Below are 15,150 nucleotides of genomic sequence, written 5' to 3' on the forward strand. Positions count from 1 at the left end.
ACAAGTGGGGGGACAAACTGTTCACTTTCTGGAACCTGACACTCTCGGCCATCTCCACCTCAGCTGCATTGATGCAGACAGGGGCATGCCCTCCACTTTGCTTCCTGAAGCCAATGACCAGCTCCTTCATTTTGCTGATATTGGATAGATTGAGTGCTTCATGGTATGGTCTAAAGGCACCAATCTCTTTCCTGTACTGACTCGGTGTTTGAGATTCTATCTACAATGGTGGTGTTATCAGCAAACTTGTTATTGGAATTGGGGTGGAATTTCACCACACAATCATGGAGCATATAGAGTATGCAGCCTTGTGGGACACCAGTGTTGAGGATCATGGTGGAGGTGAAGTTGCTGCCTATTCTTACTGACTGCACTCTATGGGTCAGCAAGTTGAGGATCCAGTTACAGAGGGGGAAACCGAGACCCAGGCTCAGAGTTTAGAGATGGGCTTGATTGGAATTGCAGTGTTGAAAGCAGAACTATAGCTAATAAGTAGGAGCCTAATGTAGATATCCTTGTTATACAGATGTTCCAGGCTTGAGTGTAGGGCCAGGGAAGTGATACCGGCTATGGATCTGTTGCTAGATGAATTCCAAAAGGATCAAGGCAATTTGTAGGCTGGAGTTGACAGGAGTCTCATGTAACCTCTTAAAACACTACATAATTACAGACTTTATAGCTACTGGGTGGTAGTCATTGAGATATACAGTCTGCATGATTGTTATGCTATCTAATGTCCAGCTATAAAAATGATACGTTTTTAAAGGAAATGAATGGGAAAATAGCATTATTTGGATTAGAAATCCAACTCATTTAATTTTGTAATGAGGTCAGAGGGTGTAAATTTAACCAGAAGCAATGGATTTTATATGCACATTGGGCATTTTTTGCAAGGTAGTCATCAGGTAGAAAACATAGTACGTATTTACATAGAGTTGCATTATTAAAGAAAAATGGATTAGTGGTGCTGGAAGAGCACAGCAGTTCAGACAGCATCCAAGGAGCTTTGAAATCGACGTTTCGTACAAAAGCCCTTCATCAGGAATAAAGGCAGTGAGCCTGAAGAGAGGGACTCCCTGAAATTCTTGGAGAGAGAGGAGGAAAACTTCTTCAAGGCAGGCATCCTTGCAAGAGGATTCACAGTAGGGTTAAAATCAACAAGGTAAAAACAATGACTGCAGATGCTGGAAACCAGATTAGTGGTGCTGGAAGAGCACAGCAGTTGAGGCAGCAGCCAAGGAGCTTCGAAAGAAAAAGGCTTGCTAACAAACTGAATAGCCCAGTGACCAGGATAATAAACTATCTATGCAATAGATATGCTTGTCTGTCAATGCCAGCTGGAGTGGGCAAGCTTTTTAATTAAAAAATGTATACCTTAAAAGAACCTCAGACCACACTACAACAGATACCATAATAGCATAACTATCCAATTCCACTTTGCTATTGTATATGAATTCACTTTTAGGACTGAGAAATACCGTGTAGATATCATTCTCCTGCTTATTTACAACACTGGACTACACTGAAGTATTTCATTGGCTTTAAACTGTTTCGGGATGTGCCAAAGCCATGAAGAAGGTGCACCTTCTTGCTTGTTTCATGTGCTGGAGATCAGTCTTAGTTTTGACAGAGACAATATATTGTTGGTATATTTTAATAAGTTTGCTTATTTACATCTTTGCTGCTCAGAGCATAAAGACAGCTTTTGAAGAATTTATTATGCAGAGCCAAATACTGTTACACAAAAACTCTGCAAAGGGCTCAGTGACCTTGTCCAACATGTTAAAGATGATTCTAAAATTTTACCTTGCTCTGTGCAAAGTTGAGGCAGCAACACCACTTGATCTCAGCACCTTTACTTGAGATCTAGCTGCAGAGATAGAGACAGAGAGACAGGAAGAGCTTGCTAAGCAATAGCTCTAACTCAAATCGTCCAGATATCACTTCAGAAATAAAAAATTCACTTGCCTTTTGCAATATTGCGTCAATGCTTATGGTCTTGACTTACAAAAAAAATGAAGTGTTGGAAGATTCATGGAACTGAAAATGCCCTCAAGGTATGGGAAGGAAGATTCGAAGAGAAAAAAAAACACCCAGAAAGAAGGACTTTTAAAAAAAAATACTTCCCTACTATAAAAGAATGAAGGTTACACAGATGTACGATGAGTGCAAAAGCCACAGTTCACAGAATACAGTCAAATGTGCTCAACAAATTGCCCAATTATACTTCAATGAGAAGCCTGCCAATCAGACAAGAGATATATTTCAGCCATTACAATAATAGAATTACCTCCCTGCTCCCCTCCTTCACCCCCCCCCATCCCCAACAAAATGTTTTCCCAGTCTATCAGAGAACACAATGCCATAAGAGCAGCCAGAACATCACCATATACTCCACACAAACACCAAAGTTAACAAAATCAAATCCTTTTCCTTTTAGCCTTCTGTAATAAAAGTTATTCAGGCTTCACAGTTCTTCAATGTGTACACTTCACAGACAGACAGTCCAAAGGAAACAAGGCAAACATGGTAAACCAGTTAAGAGGCTGAGAAGAAACAGTTGTCTTTGTCTCATTAGTGAGGCTCTGTGAACTTCCTACACAGATCATAATCAGTATTCCTACCCACACTGGAGGCTGTTGGCCTGGTCCTTATTGGCTTCAATTTCTCAGATAAAAAGTCAAATAAATGAAAGCAATTTATTGATTTGGAAACTGTTAAGCAGAACATTTAGACAGACATATAAATGGCCTTGTACAGTATGCATCAAACCAGCACACAGAACAGCAGCAAGTTTCACAATGGAAACTAACCTACCATAAAAAAAAGGGCTCAAGTTTTTAACATAATTAAAATCTAGAGTTTGGGAATAGTGGCCTTCTCCTCAAAAGAGTCTGCGCTGGGAAGCCAGATAAAAAGATAAAGTCATATAGTTCAACAACTTCCCAAAACTCCTTGCATTACTCCAAGCCTGAAATACACCAAGTTCAAGTCCAAATATTACCGCAGGATCCTAAAACTGAAATATTTTTATATGGTGCTGGATAACTAAGTCTCAGCAACACTGCAGTTAGGTATACATACATTTCATTAACCAAGTACCAGTATGATTTCAATAAAATCACAATTTTTTTTTATTTACAAGACAACCATTAAAAATAGCCAAATTAGATTGAAGTGAGCTAGATTCAAAGAACACTTCTTGTTGTTGTAAAGCAGTTTTTCTTTTTATGGATTAGAGTAGCAGACACTACACTGACTAGGTGTTTCATGCTCCACTTCACAAAGAGGTCAAACACCCTCTAATAATACAGGTTGGTTTCAGAAACTTAAGGACATGCCTAGCTTTAGACAATTAAGCAACAGTGAAGCTCTCCAACAATAAAAAAGTTGTACAATTTTAACTATTAAAACCGAGAACAAATTAGCCCAGGCCACGGTGTGAAAAGCTATACTCAGACGTATTAAAGGAAGAGTTCTCTTCAAACTTCACTTGATTGTTTTTTTTCATTATTCTTTTATCTGGATTCTAGAATTTCAAGAATGTAATCTCCAAGCATCCTGTAATCCAATAAATGTTGGGAATGCACCAAGCTCAGCAGGGAATTGAGACTCAACTGTTGCCAAATGGTATTAAGACAAAAAGAAAGCATTAAGCGATTCCAACAGGGCAATGCAAAGATAAGGGTTACATTCAACTTCAACTCACAGAACAATTAACGAGATGGTCAAATTAACAGTTTTAATACCCTTTCAACAGCATAAACCTTCATCTAAAACGCAAACAAAATACCCTGAAGAAAGGAAATAAAGATAAAAAAGGAATACTTAAAAATGTGTGTACATATATCAGATTTCACAAACTTTCAAATGAACAAGTTAGATAATTTTTAAAAAGTTAGGACATTGGCAGTATTTCTTTAAGTGATGTAAGCATAATATTAACATTCAATAATATACAATAACCCTTCGAGAATGGTTTGAAAAATTGTCAAACTCAGTTAGGGCTCAAGCAAACCTTTCTGCCAAGTACAGTATTAGGATCATATCTAAATCTCTGACAAGGGAATAGGTCATATTTTAATGGTGAAACTAGCATCATTTTCCTCCTATTGAACAAGTTTATTTCCCAACAACTCACCCCAAATATTTCCATTTACAACCTAAATTTTACACAAGAATACCTGACCTAGTATAAGCACGTGACCTTAATCTCCTGGTTAAAATGCAAGCATATAATTCAATCTCCCTTAATCTAGCCAGACTGTGCAACAGTTTCTTCCCACAAGCCATCAGGCTCCTTAATACAGTATGCTCAGACTCTTTCCCATCTGGAATTCTTTACAGGACTTCAAATGGCAGCTAGAAAAATGTCTATTATTTATTATTCTTCTATTACACTAACTTGTGTGTTTTGCACTTCATGCTGTGTACGATTTTGTAGTTTGTACTGTACATGTAGCACCCTCAGTCCTGGAGGGACACTGGTCTCTCTTTCTTTTACTGTATCAGTTGTATATAGTAAAAATGACAAGTAAAAGCTCCTGTACTTGGTAAACTGACCTTTTCTTCAAAAGCAATAAAGGTAAAAATGTTAAAGACTTTAAATGACAATTACTGCAAGAAGCAACTCAAGTGAAACATTTCAGTTAAATGAAGGAAAGTTCGGTGTCTAATCACCACTTTGGGCATAGACACCCAAGAAATGCTCTCTATTGCTTACATTCCAAATACACTACAACTTTTTGTTTATGTCTAAAATCCTCCCATTATATACAGTAGGAAAGAAACTGCCCTTGCCAGAGTCAAAGCAAGTAGAATTTAAGTGGGGCAATATAAAATTTACACACTACGCAAACAAAAAGATGGCAATTGTTAAAAATTACATCAACTTTTGTGTAAAATCATAAAGGTTAAAAATGGTGGAATTACATTGATACATAGCATGTCCGATCCCTGTAAACAGAACAGATTGGACCACCTGCTGGGGGCAGAATGCTGAAATCTTTCAAGATAAACATCTGGTTTCTTGGTGTGCTGCTTACACAATAACTGCAACTAGAAGGATTAACACAGGAGGGCACCCAAGTCAAGCAAATTGTGCTAAATGTTCACAGGTAAAGAGGTACTGACACAGACACAAAATTCAAAAGTTTAACAATGGCTTAATTTCCAGTTTAGGACAACATTCAAATTTCTGAGACTTGGTTAGAGCCATTTAACAAATCACTAGCCTTTCATCCATGGCACAAAACCTAGCCTTGATTGATCAGGCGGAAGTATTGATAATTAAAAGGTGATGATGTGAAGCAAACTTTGACAAGTTCCAGTTTGGTTCCTAGTAGTGTGAACATAAACTACAGTACAAACGAGCTCAAACTGACAATCTTAACTCAACAGGTTATAGCATGACTGGTGTGGAAATAAGTTCTTCCCACACAAACAAACAAAAATTGCTGGAGAAATTACACAGGTCTGGCAGCATTTGAGGGAAGATAGGGAGAAAGTGAGGACTGCAGATGCTGGAGATCAGAGTCAAATAAGCTTATTGGAGCTTATCCTCGAAAAATCAACTCTCCTGCTTCTCAGATGCTGCCTGACCGGGTGTGCTTTTCTAGCGCCACACTTTTTGACTCTGAAGGAAGACAGCAGAGTTAACATGGAGTTCTGATGAAGCATCACAGAACTCAGGATCAGCTCTTACATGATGATATATCATCAAAAGCAAGGGTAGCTGTATCTAACTTGGGTGTACTCCATGCCGACAACAAGTGCCTCAAATGGCAAATCTTCCATTCTCCCACAACATTCTTCATTTTGATAAACTCAAATTTTAATAGTTTGGGAGAGATCAAGAAAAGGAGAAATTGGGAAATCATGCCTATGAGAAACCATTGACATTTAGAAGTCAAGTTGCTCGTAGATAAAGGTGTACACAGTGCAAACACCAACAGGATATTATAAAGACTCACTATATAATGGATAATACATAAAAGCTGTCACTTGGATATTTTACCACCCACCTGAGATGACATTGTAGATATCACTTTCATTGGGTTGAATCGGGTGGACTGGCTAGAAACTTACGAGTAGATGCAATGAAGTAATAAGTGAGGAAAAAGAAAGAAAAACTTTCAAGACCAAATAACTATTCCACTTCACGTACAGCATTCCTACACCAACAGGCAATGAAGCACAGTCCTCTACCATATCCCATAACATTAAAATTTCCCTTGGCTAATCCAACTAGCCTACACATCCTTGAACACCTCAGACAACTTCAATACAGCCAATCCCACATCTTTGGTCTGTGGGAGGAAAGAGACCCACATGGACACAGGGAGAATGTTTGTGTGGAGTTTGCATAGTTGCCTGAGACTGGCATCGAATCAGAATCCCTGGCACTGAGGCAGCAGTGCTAATCACTGAGCCATCATGCCATCCAAAAGTCAAATAAAATACTTGGGCTCAAGGTGTGTCAAGTTTGCATTTTTTCATATTATGGTTACAAGTACAAATATATGCCACGAGTAATGCAAACAATTCAACAATTTGCATTTATATTGTTCCTTTAAAACACTAAGATCTCAGAGCACATCATAGCAGTTTTATCAAAACAGCAATCAACACCAAACCAAGCCATATAAGGAGAAAGCTAGACAGGTAACACCTAATGTAAATAATTAGTTTGGTTTTAAAAACAGTGTCTTAAAAATGAGAGATTTAGAGAGGGAATTTCAGACATAAAAGAGTCAAAAGGCAGCAAACTTGGCATGGGTGACATGGTGGCTCAGTGGTTAGCATTGCTGCCTCACAGCTCCAGGGACCTGGGTTCAATTCCAGCTTCGGGTGACTGTCAGTGCAGAGTTTGCACATTCTCCCCGTGTTGGTGTGGTTCCCTCGGGGTGGTCTGGTTTTTTCCCCACAATGCAAAGATGTGCGGGTTAGGTGAATTGGCCAAGCTAAATTGCTCACAATGTTCCGGTATGCCTGGAGTAATGGGGAATGGGTTTGGGTGGACTTGTTGGGCCGAAGGGCCTGTTTCCATGCTGTAGGAATTCTAATAGTAATGTTGATTAAAAACTGATTATATAAGGCCAGAACCACAAGAACACAATTGTTGGCTGTGTGGTGCTGGTATATTGTCTATAACATTTGCAAGGCATATGAAGATTAACACCATTTAGGCATTTGACAGTATGAATAATCACTGAAAAACTGCGAGAGAGAGAGTTAGGATACAAATTTTGGGTAAGCTCAAGTTTATGGAGGGTAAGATGCTCAAGTTTCACAACACATAGGTTACAGTGATTTCTTCCTCGATTAGCAAAGAGCAGGTAAGCATTGACTCTAGTTGCAGCGTGGTTTCACAATTGCTTTCAGCAGTTCACTCAACTTACCGTTCTTTTTGATTAATACCAAAAGGACAGTCAAGGGTAAGACAACTAGATGAGCTGAACACAAATACTGTAAAATGCAAGCAGGTTTCACCCATATTTCCAGCAGAACCAGTGAATGGTGATAGTATTAAAACATTAAGTTCTTCCTCCCTAGACTTAGATCCAAATGTACTACTCATTGATGAAAGCACCATTAAGCCTTCGGATGTGTATGGTGCTGTTTATGAAATACATCATGCTGTTGAAGCTACTTGTACACTGTCAGCTAGTTCTGCTCACATTTGAGGCATGGGTCTCGCACAGTCAACAACAAACAAAGTAAATTTACCAAGTTGCTAAGGCTGACAGCAGCAAAACAGCTTTCTCCAGCAACCAACTTAAGCAAACCCAACAAGTTTAGAGGGTTTTTTTTTACTGTTATAGAGGTATAGTGCTTAACTGAATGTAAAACAGTTCAAATGATTTATGAAATAACCTACTGAAGGAATTATCAGAATACTTGTACAAGAGCTTACAAAAATCACATATTTAGTATCACCAGGATTCCAAAACAATGGCTAATACATTGTGTTAAAAGTTACATAGTCAAAAGACATTTATGGTATTCTGAATTAATGATGCAAGAAAATACCTTTTCCATGCAGTATGCAAGACAACATGAAAATGTTTTCTTATTGATTCTAACCTTGGTTTTTTATTTTTAAAAAACACAATTTAAAACAGTTTGTATGCCTGATCACAAAGGATTTTAAGTTTAAGCATCTTGAAAAATTATTTGCATGAGTAAATTTTTAATATTGATGTAAGACTATAGTGTAGCTTAGAAAATTAATTAGTTCTTAAAAGCTGATGAGAGCACATCTACTGACATTTTCTCAAGAAAGCGGTGACTCAAGATAGCTGCTGAATAACTTAAAGATCTAGAAAAAGGAGGCTTTCGAAAGAAAATGTTAAACAATGAAATTTTCAAAATTTCCCCAGGAAAAAGGTATTAGACAGGAAATTTAACTCAGGAACTAATGAACTGTACATTCCTGGTGAGCACCTCCAATAGACTCAAGTTGGTACACAGGCTATTCCAAGTCATGCTTAACACAACCATGGTGTTAACAGTAAACTAAACAACGCAAAACCCTGCTGCCAAGGTCAATTGCTTGGGAGCCCTAATTGTTAGCTTGACATCAACTTGCCACCCAGCAGGCCCAAGGAGGCAAAGGTTACATCAGCAGTTTCATGAAGACGTTGGTGCTCTTGTAGGAATCTGCTATACAGTATGACATTAAAAAAAACATGCATAAGACGATTTGCTGAATCTCTTTCTTCAACAAAAAAATCCGTTAAGCTAACAAATACCAGCACTGGTTAGCTAATTCAAATCATCTGGCTTTTTACTAATCTACGATTCCAACAGATTTCAGAGTTTGGCAGAACTAAAATTAAAATCCAAATTAAATAGATATTCTTTGAAAGAAAATCTCTCAAGATCCTCTTCTGGGAATTGTCATTGGTAACAATTTATAGGCTTGGTACAAACCAATTAGTTTTATAAGCCATTGCAAAAGACTTTTTCACTGTTTCAGATCTGCATGGTGATTTTGTATTGGAAGACTTCACACAGGAAACAATTGAGTTTGGTTTGAGGGATTAGGGACAGTTTTATTCTACACATCTTAAATTAAACTAATATGGATGAGCAAACAATCAAAACATCATGCAACGTCTGCCCTAACGCCATGTGGACTGAATAACATAATATTTTAAACTTAATGGTGACATCTCTTTGCAGCTTTCAAAATATTTCTTCAAAAAAAAACATATCAAAATTTAATAGTTTTCATGAAGTATTATCAGAATAAATTTATGAAAAACATTAGTCAATTCACAGTATTTAAAACAGCAATGCTCAACATTTGATTTACTTAAAATCTCTAAGGTTGCAGACTGCAAAGATTTTTCAGCCAAACTGATGGACCATACATGAAGACAGGCAAATAAAAACCATCCATCCTTAACAGGAATTGCAAGAATGACAATGTCTAGGATTAAAATTGAGAGAGTTAGGATGTGAATGGGAAGTGAAGGAAAACACACATCTGTTCTTGGAAGACATTTCCTGCCAGTTACAGACTGGAATGAAAGTTGACAAGCTCAATACAAATCTTCCAACAATCAACCTAGATTGATTTGATTTTAAATATATTTTCCTAAGAAAAATTTTAAAAAGGTGACAATTTTCTCCTCTTTTCTTTCCCCATCCTGGAGGGAGGTCATGTATCCAATCAATCTAATTATTATAAAGGTTGATAACAAAAAAGGCAGCTTTAGTGTTTTTTGTAAACAATTGTTTAGAGTCAAGACAAAACAATACTAAACTCCAGATAAAAACACACAGCTTTTAGTTGATTAGTGCCACTGAAAGTCCCACAACCCCATAATCTTTTAGAGAAAAAAACATTTAAGTTTCACATTTCCAAGCATCTCTTTATTGCACCACAGCTGGTTGGATACAAAAGAATGAAAGGCTGTACGAGAAGCAAAGTCTACAATTACTGTGCATTTACCAAAAAGTATTCCCCCCTCCCCAGTTAAATCAACTCCTAACAGCCACTTGTACTGTAGATTGTGGAAGGAAAATGACTTCAAGTAATCTGTGCTTTTCATATCTCCTGATAAGGTAAACTAGCTGATGGGGAAAATATTAATCATCTTTTTAAGTTAGTATAGGTTTCTGGGAAAGCTGTGATTATCACCAATACTAAAATTAATTTGGATCTACTAGAGCCTCCCAACAACCCTTCTCACTTCAGATTTGGAAAGCTATTTATCTTTTATATATTACTTTAAGTTTGAAGACTTTGAATACTTCAAAGCAGAATTTTCTTTACCCCAACTTGAATATAGTTTTTGTTCCAAAAATCTAAATTCCTTCATGTAGAAGCTAACACTGCCCATTTTAAAACATGCCTGATAGAGCAAACAAATTTGGTTCAGTGGTTAGCAAAGTCCAGCTTCAGGAGACTATCTGTATGGAGTTTCACATTCTCCCTGTGCCTGCAGAGATTGCCTCCCAAGATCCAAAGATGTGCAGGCCAGGTGAATTGGCCATGCTAAATTGCCCATAGCATTCTGGGATGTGTAGGACAGGTGCAATAATTCCTGAAGAAGGGCTTATGCCCGAAACGTCGATTCTCCTGTTCCCTGGATGCTGCCTGACCTGCTACGCTTCTCCAGCAACACATTTTCAGCTCTGATCTCCAGCATCTGCAGACCTCACTTTCTCCGCAATAATCAGGGGTAAATGTGGAGTAGGGAGAGAATGGGTCTGGATGGGTTACTCTTCAGAAGGTCATTGTGGACTTGTTGGGCCAGTTTCCATACTGTAGGGATTCTAAGTAAGTTATGTCATACCAAGTAATGATAACAGTTGTCTAATTCTACTCATTGTCACCTTTTTTGGTTACTCTGGTGCAGCTAATTTCCCTTCAGGTGAGGGAAGGGATACATTGCAAACAGCATTGTTTTCTGGGGTGGGACTTCAAAATGTTGCTCTATACACATCACTTGCATAATCCTGAGAAGTCGTCAAATATATGCAAGGAAATCAGCAGTTTAAAAAAATACCACAATGATCCCTGCAAATTCAAAGTTTCAATGAAAAGGACAACAGGCTGACTTTTGTTAATTCCTTCCCTAAGGAAAAAAAGCAAAATAATTCACTACATACCTAAAATGAAGCAAGGAAAATCAACCTGACAAAATTGGAGTCAAGTATTTATATAGTCTATAGATAGGGATAACCCACTACATATCCGAACAGAAATCAGTTAAAAACGTGATAAAATTTTATGGATTGAGCAACTAGGGAATCGATATTTATGTATACTGGATGAAAAGGAATCTTATTTTCTAGAAATAAGAATGAATATTCTCCAACTTTAAACCTAAAGATATATATGCCAGCACAAACTGGGTGTAAAAATGAATTTTTGACTAAAATGTAGCCAGTATGCAAATCATCTTCCCCTTGTGTGGTGTTCAACAGATTAGCCTCAGCAATATTAAAATTAAGATCCCTACACAAGACAACAATATCTTTGAATCATTTCCACTTGTATCTTTGTTCTGAGAAGGACAATGGACAGTAACAAGTAACTCACAAAGACTCTAGGGGCATTTGAGTTTCTATTCATTTGGTGGTAATCACAATAATGATATTACAGTTCTTCTTGTGTACAGAATTGTGTGAAATTGCACTGTTTGGTCTTGAGGTAGCTGGATAAAGCACAATTTTCAGGTTAACAATGAAACAGCAATTATCACTGTACAGTCTTGGATAATTCTCTGATCCAAACAATGGTATCTGGTGTCGTAAAACATCCTCTTAGTCAAGAAGGAAAATTAAGTCCCAAACTCACTTTGCAGCAATGAAATATTATTATGGTATAGTTACTGTTGTAATGTAAAAGTTAAATTTTGTAAATTGTCCAAATTTACAAGCACTAAATCATTAAGAAATGTTTTGAAGTAATATAGACTAGAATGCTCATTTTGAACAGATATGGAATGATCCAAAAACAATTTGCATAAAATATTGTAACATCACTCCAGATGTTTCTTCCCCTTCCCCCATTGTGAAGAGTAAGGTGACCTTGGACATGCCAACTTTGAGATTTCCTAATTAAAAATGTTATGCACTAAACAAGACTGGAATGCAGGTAGGTTTTTCTCAAAAATCTTCTTTACACAGCTACATTCATCTCAATTTCCCTTTTTGAGAGAGGAAAAAAAAAAGGAATCAATTGGTGGATGCCTCACCAAAACATTACTTTATTTGCGTGTAGTGTTTTGTTACTTTCAACCTATAACTGCACCAGACTACAGTGCATTTTGTCAATATCTTGTTATTGACTTTTAACATTACATATAAATTTACCAAATCAGACTAGCTCAAATTGATGCTCAGCCAACTGAGAAAATTTCCTTCAAAGTAGCAAGCGGAATAAACTGAATGGTCATTCAAAATGTCATCAAGAGTGATGCTGAAATGCTCAACAATTTTAAAACAACCCCTCCACCACAGCTCTACAAAACCCTAATTTAACACAAGGGACAGACTGATTTACAGATACAGTGCACAATCTTGTCTGACACTGCAATACATCTTTGTACTGAGATTCACAACAGGTAGGTTATTTAGTTTTTAAAGTGTTCGGTTATTTTGCATTGGCTATATAAAAAATGCAAATGGTAATCGGCATGTAAAGTGGAAGCAAAGTAAGCAGCATAATACTGTCAAAAGGAAAACATTGGTGCCTAATTTGCAAGTTTCTGGGCTTATCAATTTCTATTTGTTCAAATTACTGAAGTGACAGCAGTGTCAGCTGCACGGTAAACATGACAGCTTTCATTATAACAGAGTTGCAGTAGTATCAATACAAGTCAGGGAGAAAGAAACTACTTGAACCAAAACATTCTAAAATAAGATTTCATTTTAATTTCACCCCCTCCATGTTTAAGTTTAAAGTCAAACTAGGCATTCATAAAACTGCTTGAAGACATAAACTAAATTATCAAATTCACACTGCAAATTGAAGAATGCATGGTGAGGGGACTGGTAAATAGAAGAAAGCCAAAGGATCTCTACTTTAACCAGAGACCCTACACTACAAGGGTCTCTCTAGACTCCTCTTCAACATATCTCCCTCTCCCTCTACCTTCAGCTACCCTGTACATTACTGCTGTCCAGGCCACATAGAAAGGGAAGGGACACTTGCTTTTTAAAGCTGGCATGCAGATGAGCTCCTTTGTGCTAAAGGGATACCCAGGGGTTTCACAAGCTTTTGTGCCATGTGTTAGTACACATACAAGCACTACCATTCCATCCCCCACTTGCACTCAAGATATAAAGCACTGAAGTAGAAGTTACAGAATGATTCTTCAGAGCACATTAACATTCAAAATGGTTCTTTGAGGATTTGCCACTGCAAACAATGGGTGGGTCGCAGGACAGTTAAGCACTTGGACAATAACAAATGTCGGGGGGAGGGGAGGGGGCAGAGTTCTACCACCAGCATAACTGTTGAGCAAGTAACTCTGTTTAATTTAATTTTACAAGCAAATGACTAAAAGTGTGTTGGAGAGTCTGGCCATCCATGCTTCTTGCACACAACTGCAATTAACTGCAGTACTAATGGGTTCCAGCTGTATTACATTAGGGGAGATATAAATAAAACCCCATTCCAGAGGAACACTGGGGTAAATGTAACAATGTTTTATTATTGATATAAATATAAACTTTAAAGTTGTTTTGAAAAAAACATATCAATACTCAATATTATTACCATAAGACACTTAAAATGTTAAACGTGAAAAGATATTTTTATGTGCAGATAGATACCAATCCGAAAAACTACCACCACGTGCTCCAAATTAGATCTCCATCAATCATTCGTGATGCAACGCATTTTTAAAACAATCTGCAGTTACAATTTTGTAAAACCAATTTAAAGGAGATGTAATCAAGTTTGAATGTTATCAGTGATAAACGGCATACCGTTTTCAACCCAAGACTAGAGCTGCAAAACAATAAGGCTGTGCGTGTGGCTTTTAAGGTCTTTGATATTGTAGTTCAGTTCGATCTCACGCCGATACACTCCAGAATTGATAATACGCTTGCAGCGGAGTACTGTATACTCTTAAAAATAAGGTTTTACTGACTCACGGATTAAAGTTTGCATAACCCATATAAATCCATATTGGCATCAGTAGATTGGAGGTATCCCAAGTCTCATCTCTTTTGAAGGGCTAACATCTAACCTGAATCCCACTTGCAAAACAACTGCAACTTCTGTGACATTTTTTTTAAAATAGAACAAATGCGTCCATTGAGTGGCTGTAGGAAGTCGGAAATCAAAGATGGCTGTAGGTCATGGCTCGGAGTCCAGGGTGATCGCGATCTCGCCCTATCCACAGCACACACAAAAAAGCCCCTACTACCACCTTTCAAATTAAAAACAACCAACAGCTTTCTTTTCTTCAAGAAAGTGCGAGACAGAACCAAAGCAACACACTTTCCTCTTTAAAGAAAAGTTGATCAAAACGTTATTTTTAAAAATTGCACATAAAACAATATCGTGAACGTTTATTGCAAACAAATCTGAATAGTACAATCGCGAAACATGATAAGCCTTTTAACAAGTTGCAACATCAACTGGTAGCGAGCCGCATAGAGATATAAACGAAGCTCCGAATGATTACAAAATAAACGAGAGGCAGGTTAAAACAAAAACAGGAAAATGAAATATATGTAACATAATTGTGACAAGATAAGATAGGAGCTTCTTTGTGTTACATGTTGTAACTATTTATACCTACCTCGATCAATACGAGTGAGTCACGCTTAGCGTGCGCATCAGACCCGTCCCATAATTGAGTCAAACACCCCCTAAAAATGCTGGTTTTACAGTAAATCTGATCGCACCGATGGAGAATAAAAGTTTACTTGAATTGAAATGCAGGGCAACCAGGGTCTGCTCTTTGATTTTTTTTCTGGGAGGGATTTGCAGTCGGTCAGCGGTCAGAGCCCGGGTCTTGCTCCCTGCGGCCACGGCAAGGACATGAGCACTGGTCATTTTCCCACCCCCTCACCATCCCAATTTTTACATCTTGAAAAGAATTGAACAACTTCTGGTTTTTTTAAAAAAAAAATCACTCTTCTCTTTCATCCCAGGTTGTCCCTCAGTGATTAAAC

At 37.6% G+C, this 15,150-nt stretch overlaps 1 protein-coding gene across 1 annotated transcript in view; it reads right to left on the bottom strand.

Moving 5' to 3' along the window:
* sall4 (spalt-like transcription factor 4) overlaps window positions 1-15,150 on the bottom strand; it is a 46,533-nt gene that overhangs the window by 31,038 nt on the left and 345 nt on the right. The gene's annotated exons all lie outside the window — the stretch shown is intronic.

Source organism: Chiloscyllium plagiosum, unplaced genomic scaffold, assembly GCF_037043375.1.
Source record: "Chiloscyllium plagiosum isolate Xiang-an unplaced genomic scaffold, Cpla_swu_hap1 HiC_scaffold_15, whole genome shotgun sequence".
Taxonomy (NCBI): domain Eukaryota; kingdom Metazoa; phylum Chordata; class Chondrichthyes; order Orectolobiformes; family Hemiscylliidae; genus Chiloscyllium; species Chiloscyllium plagiosum.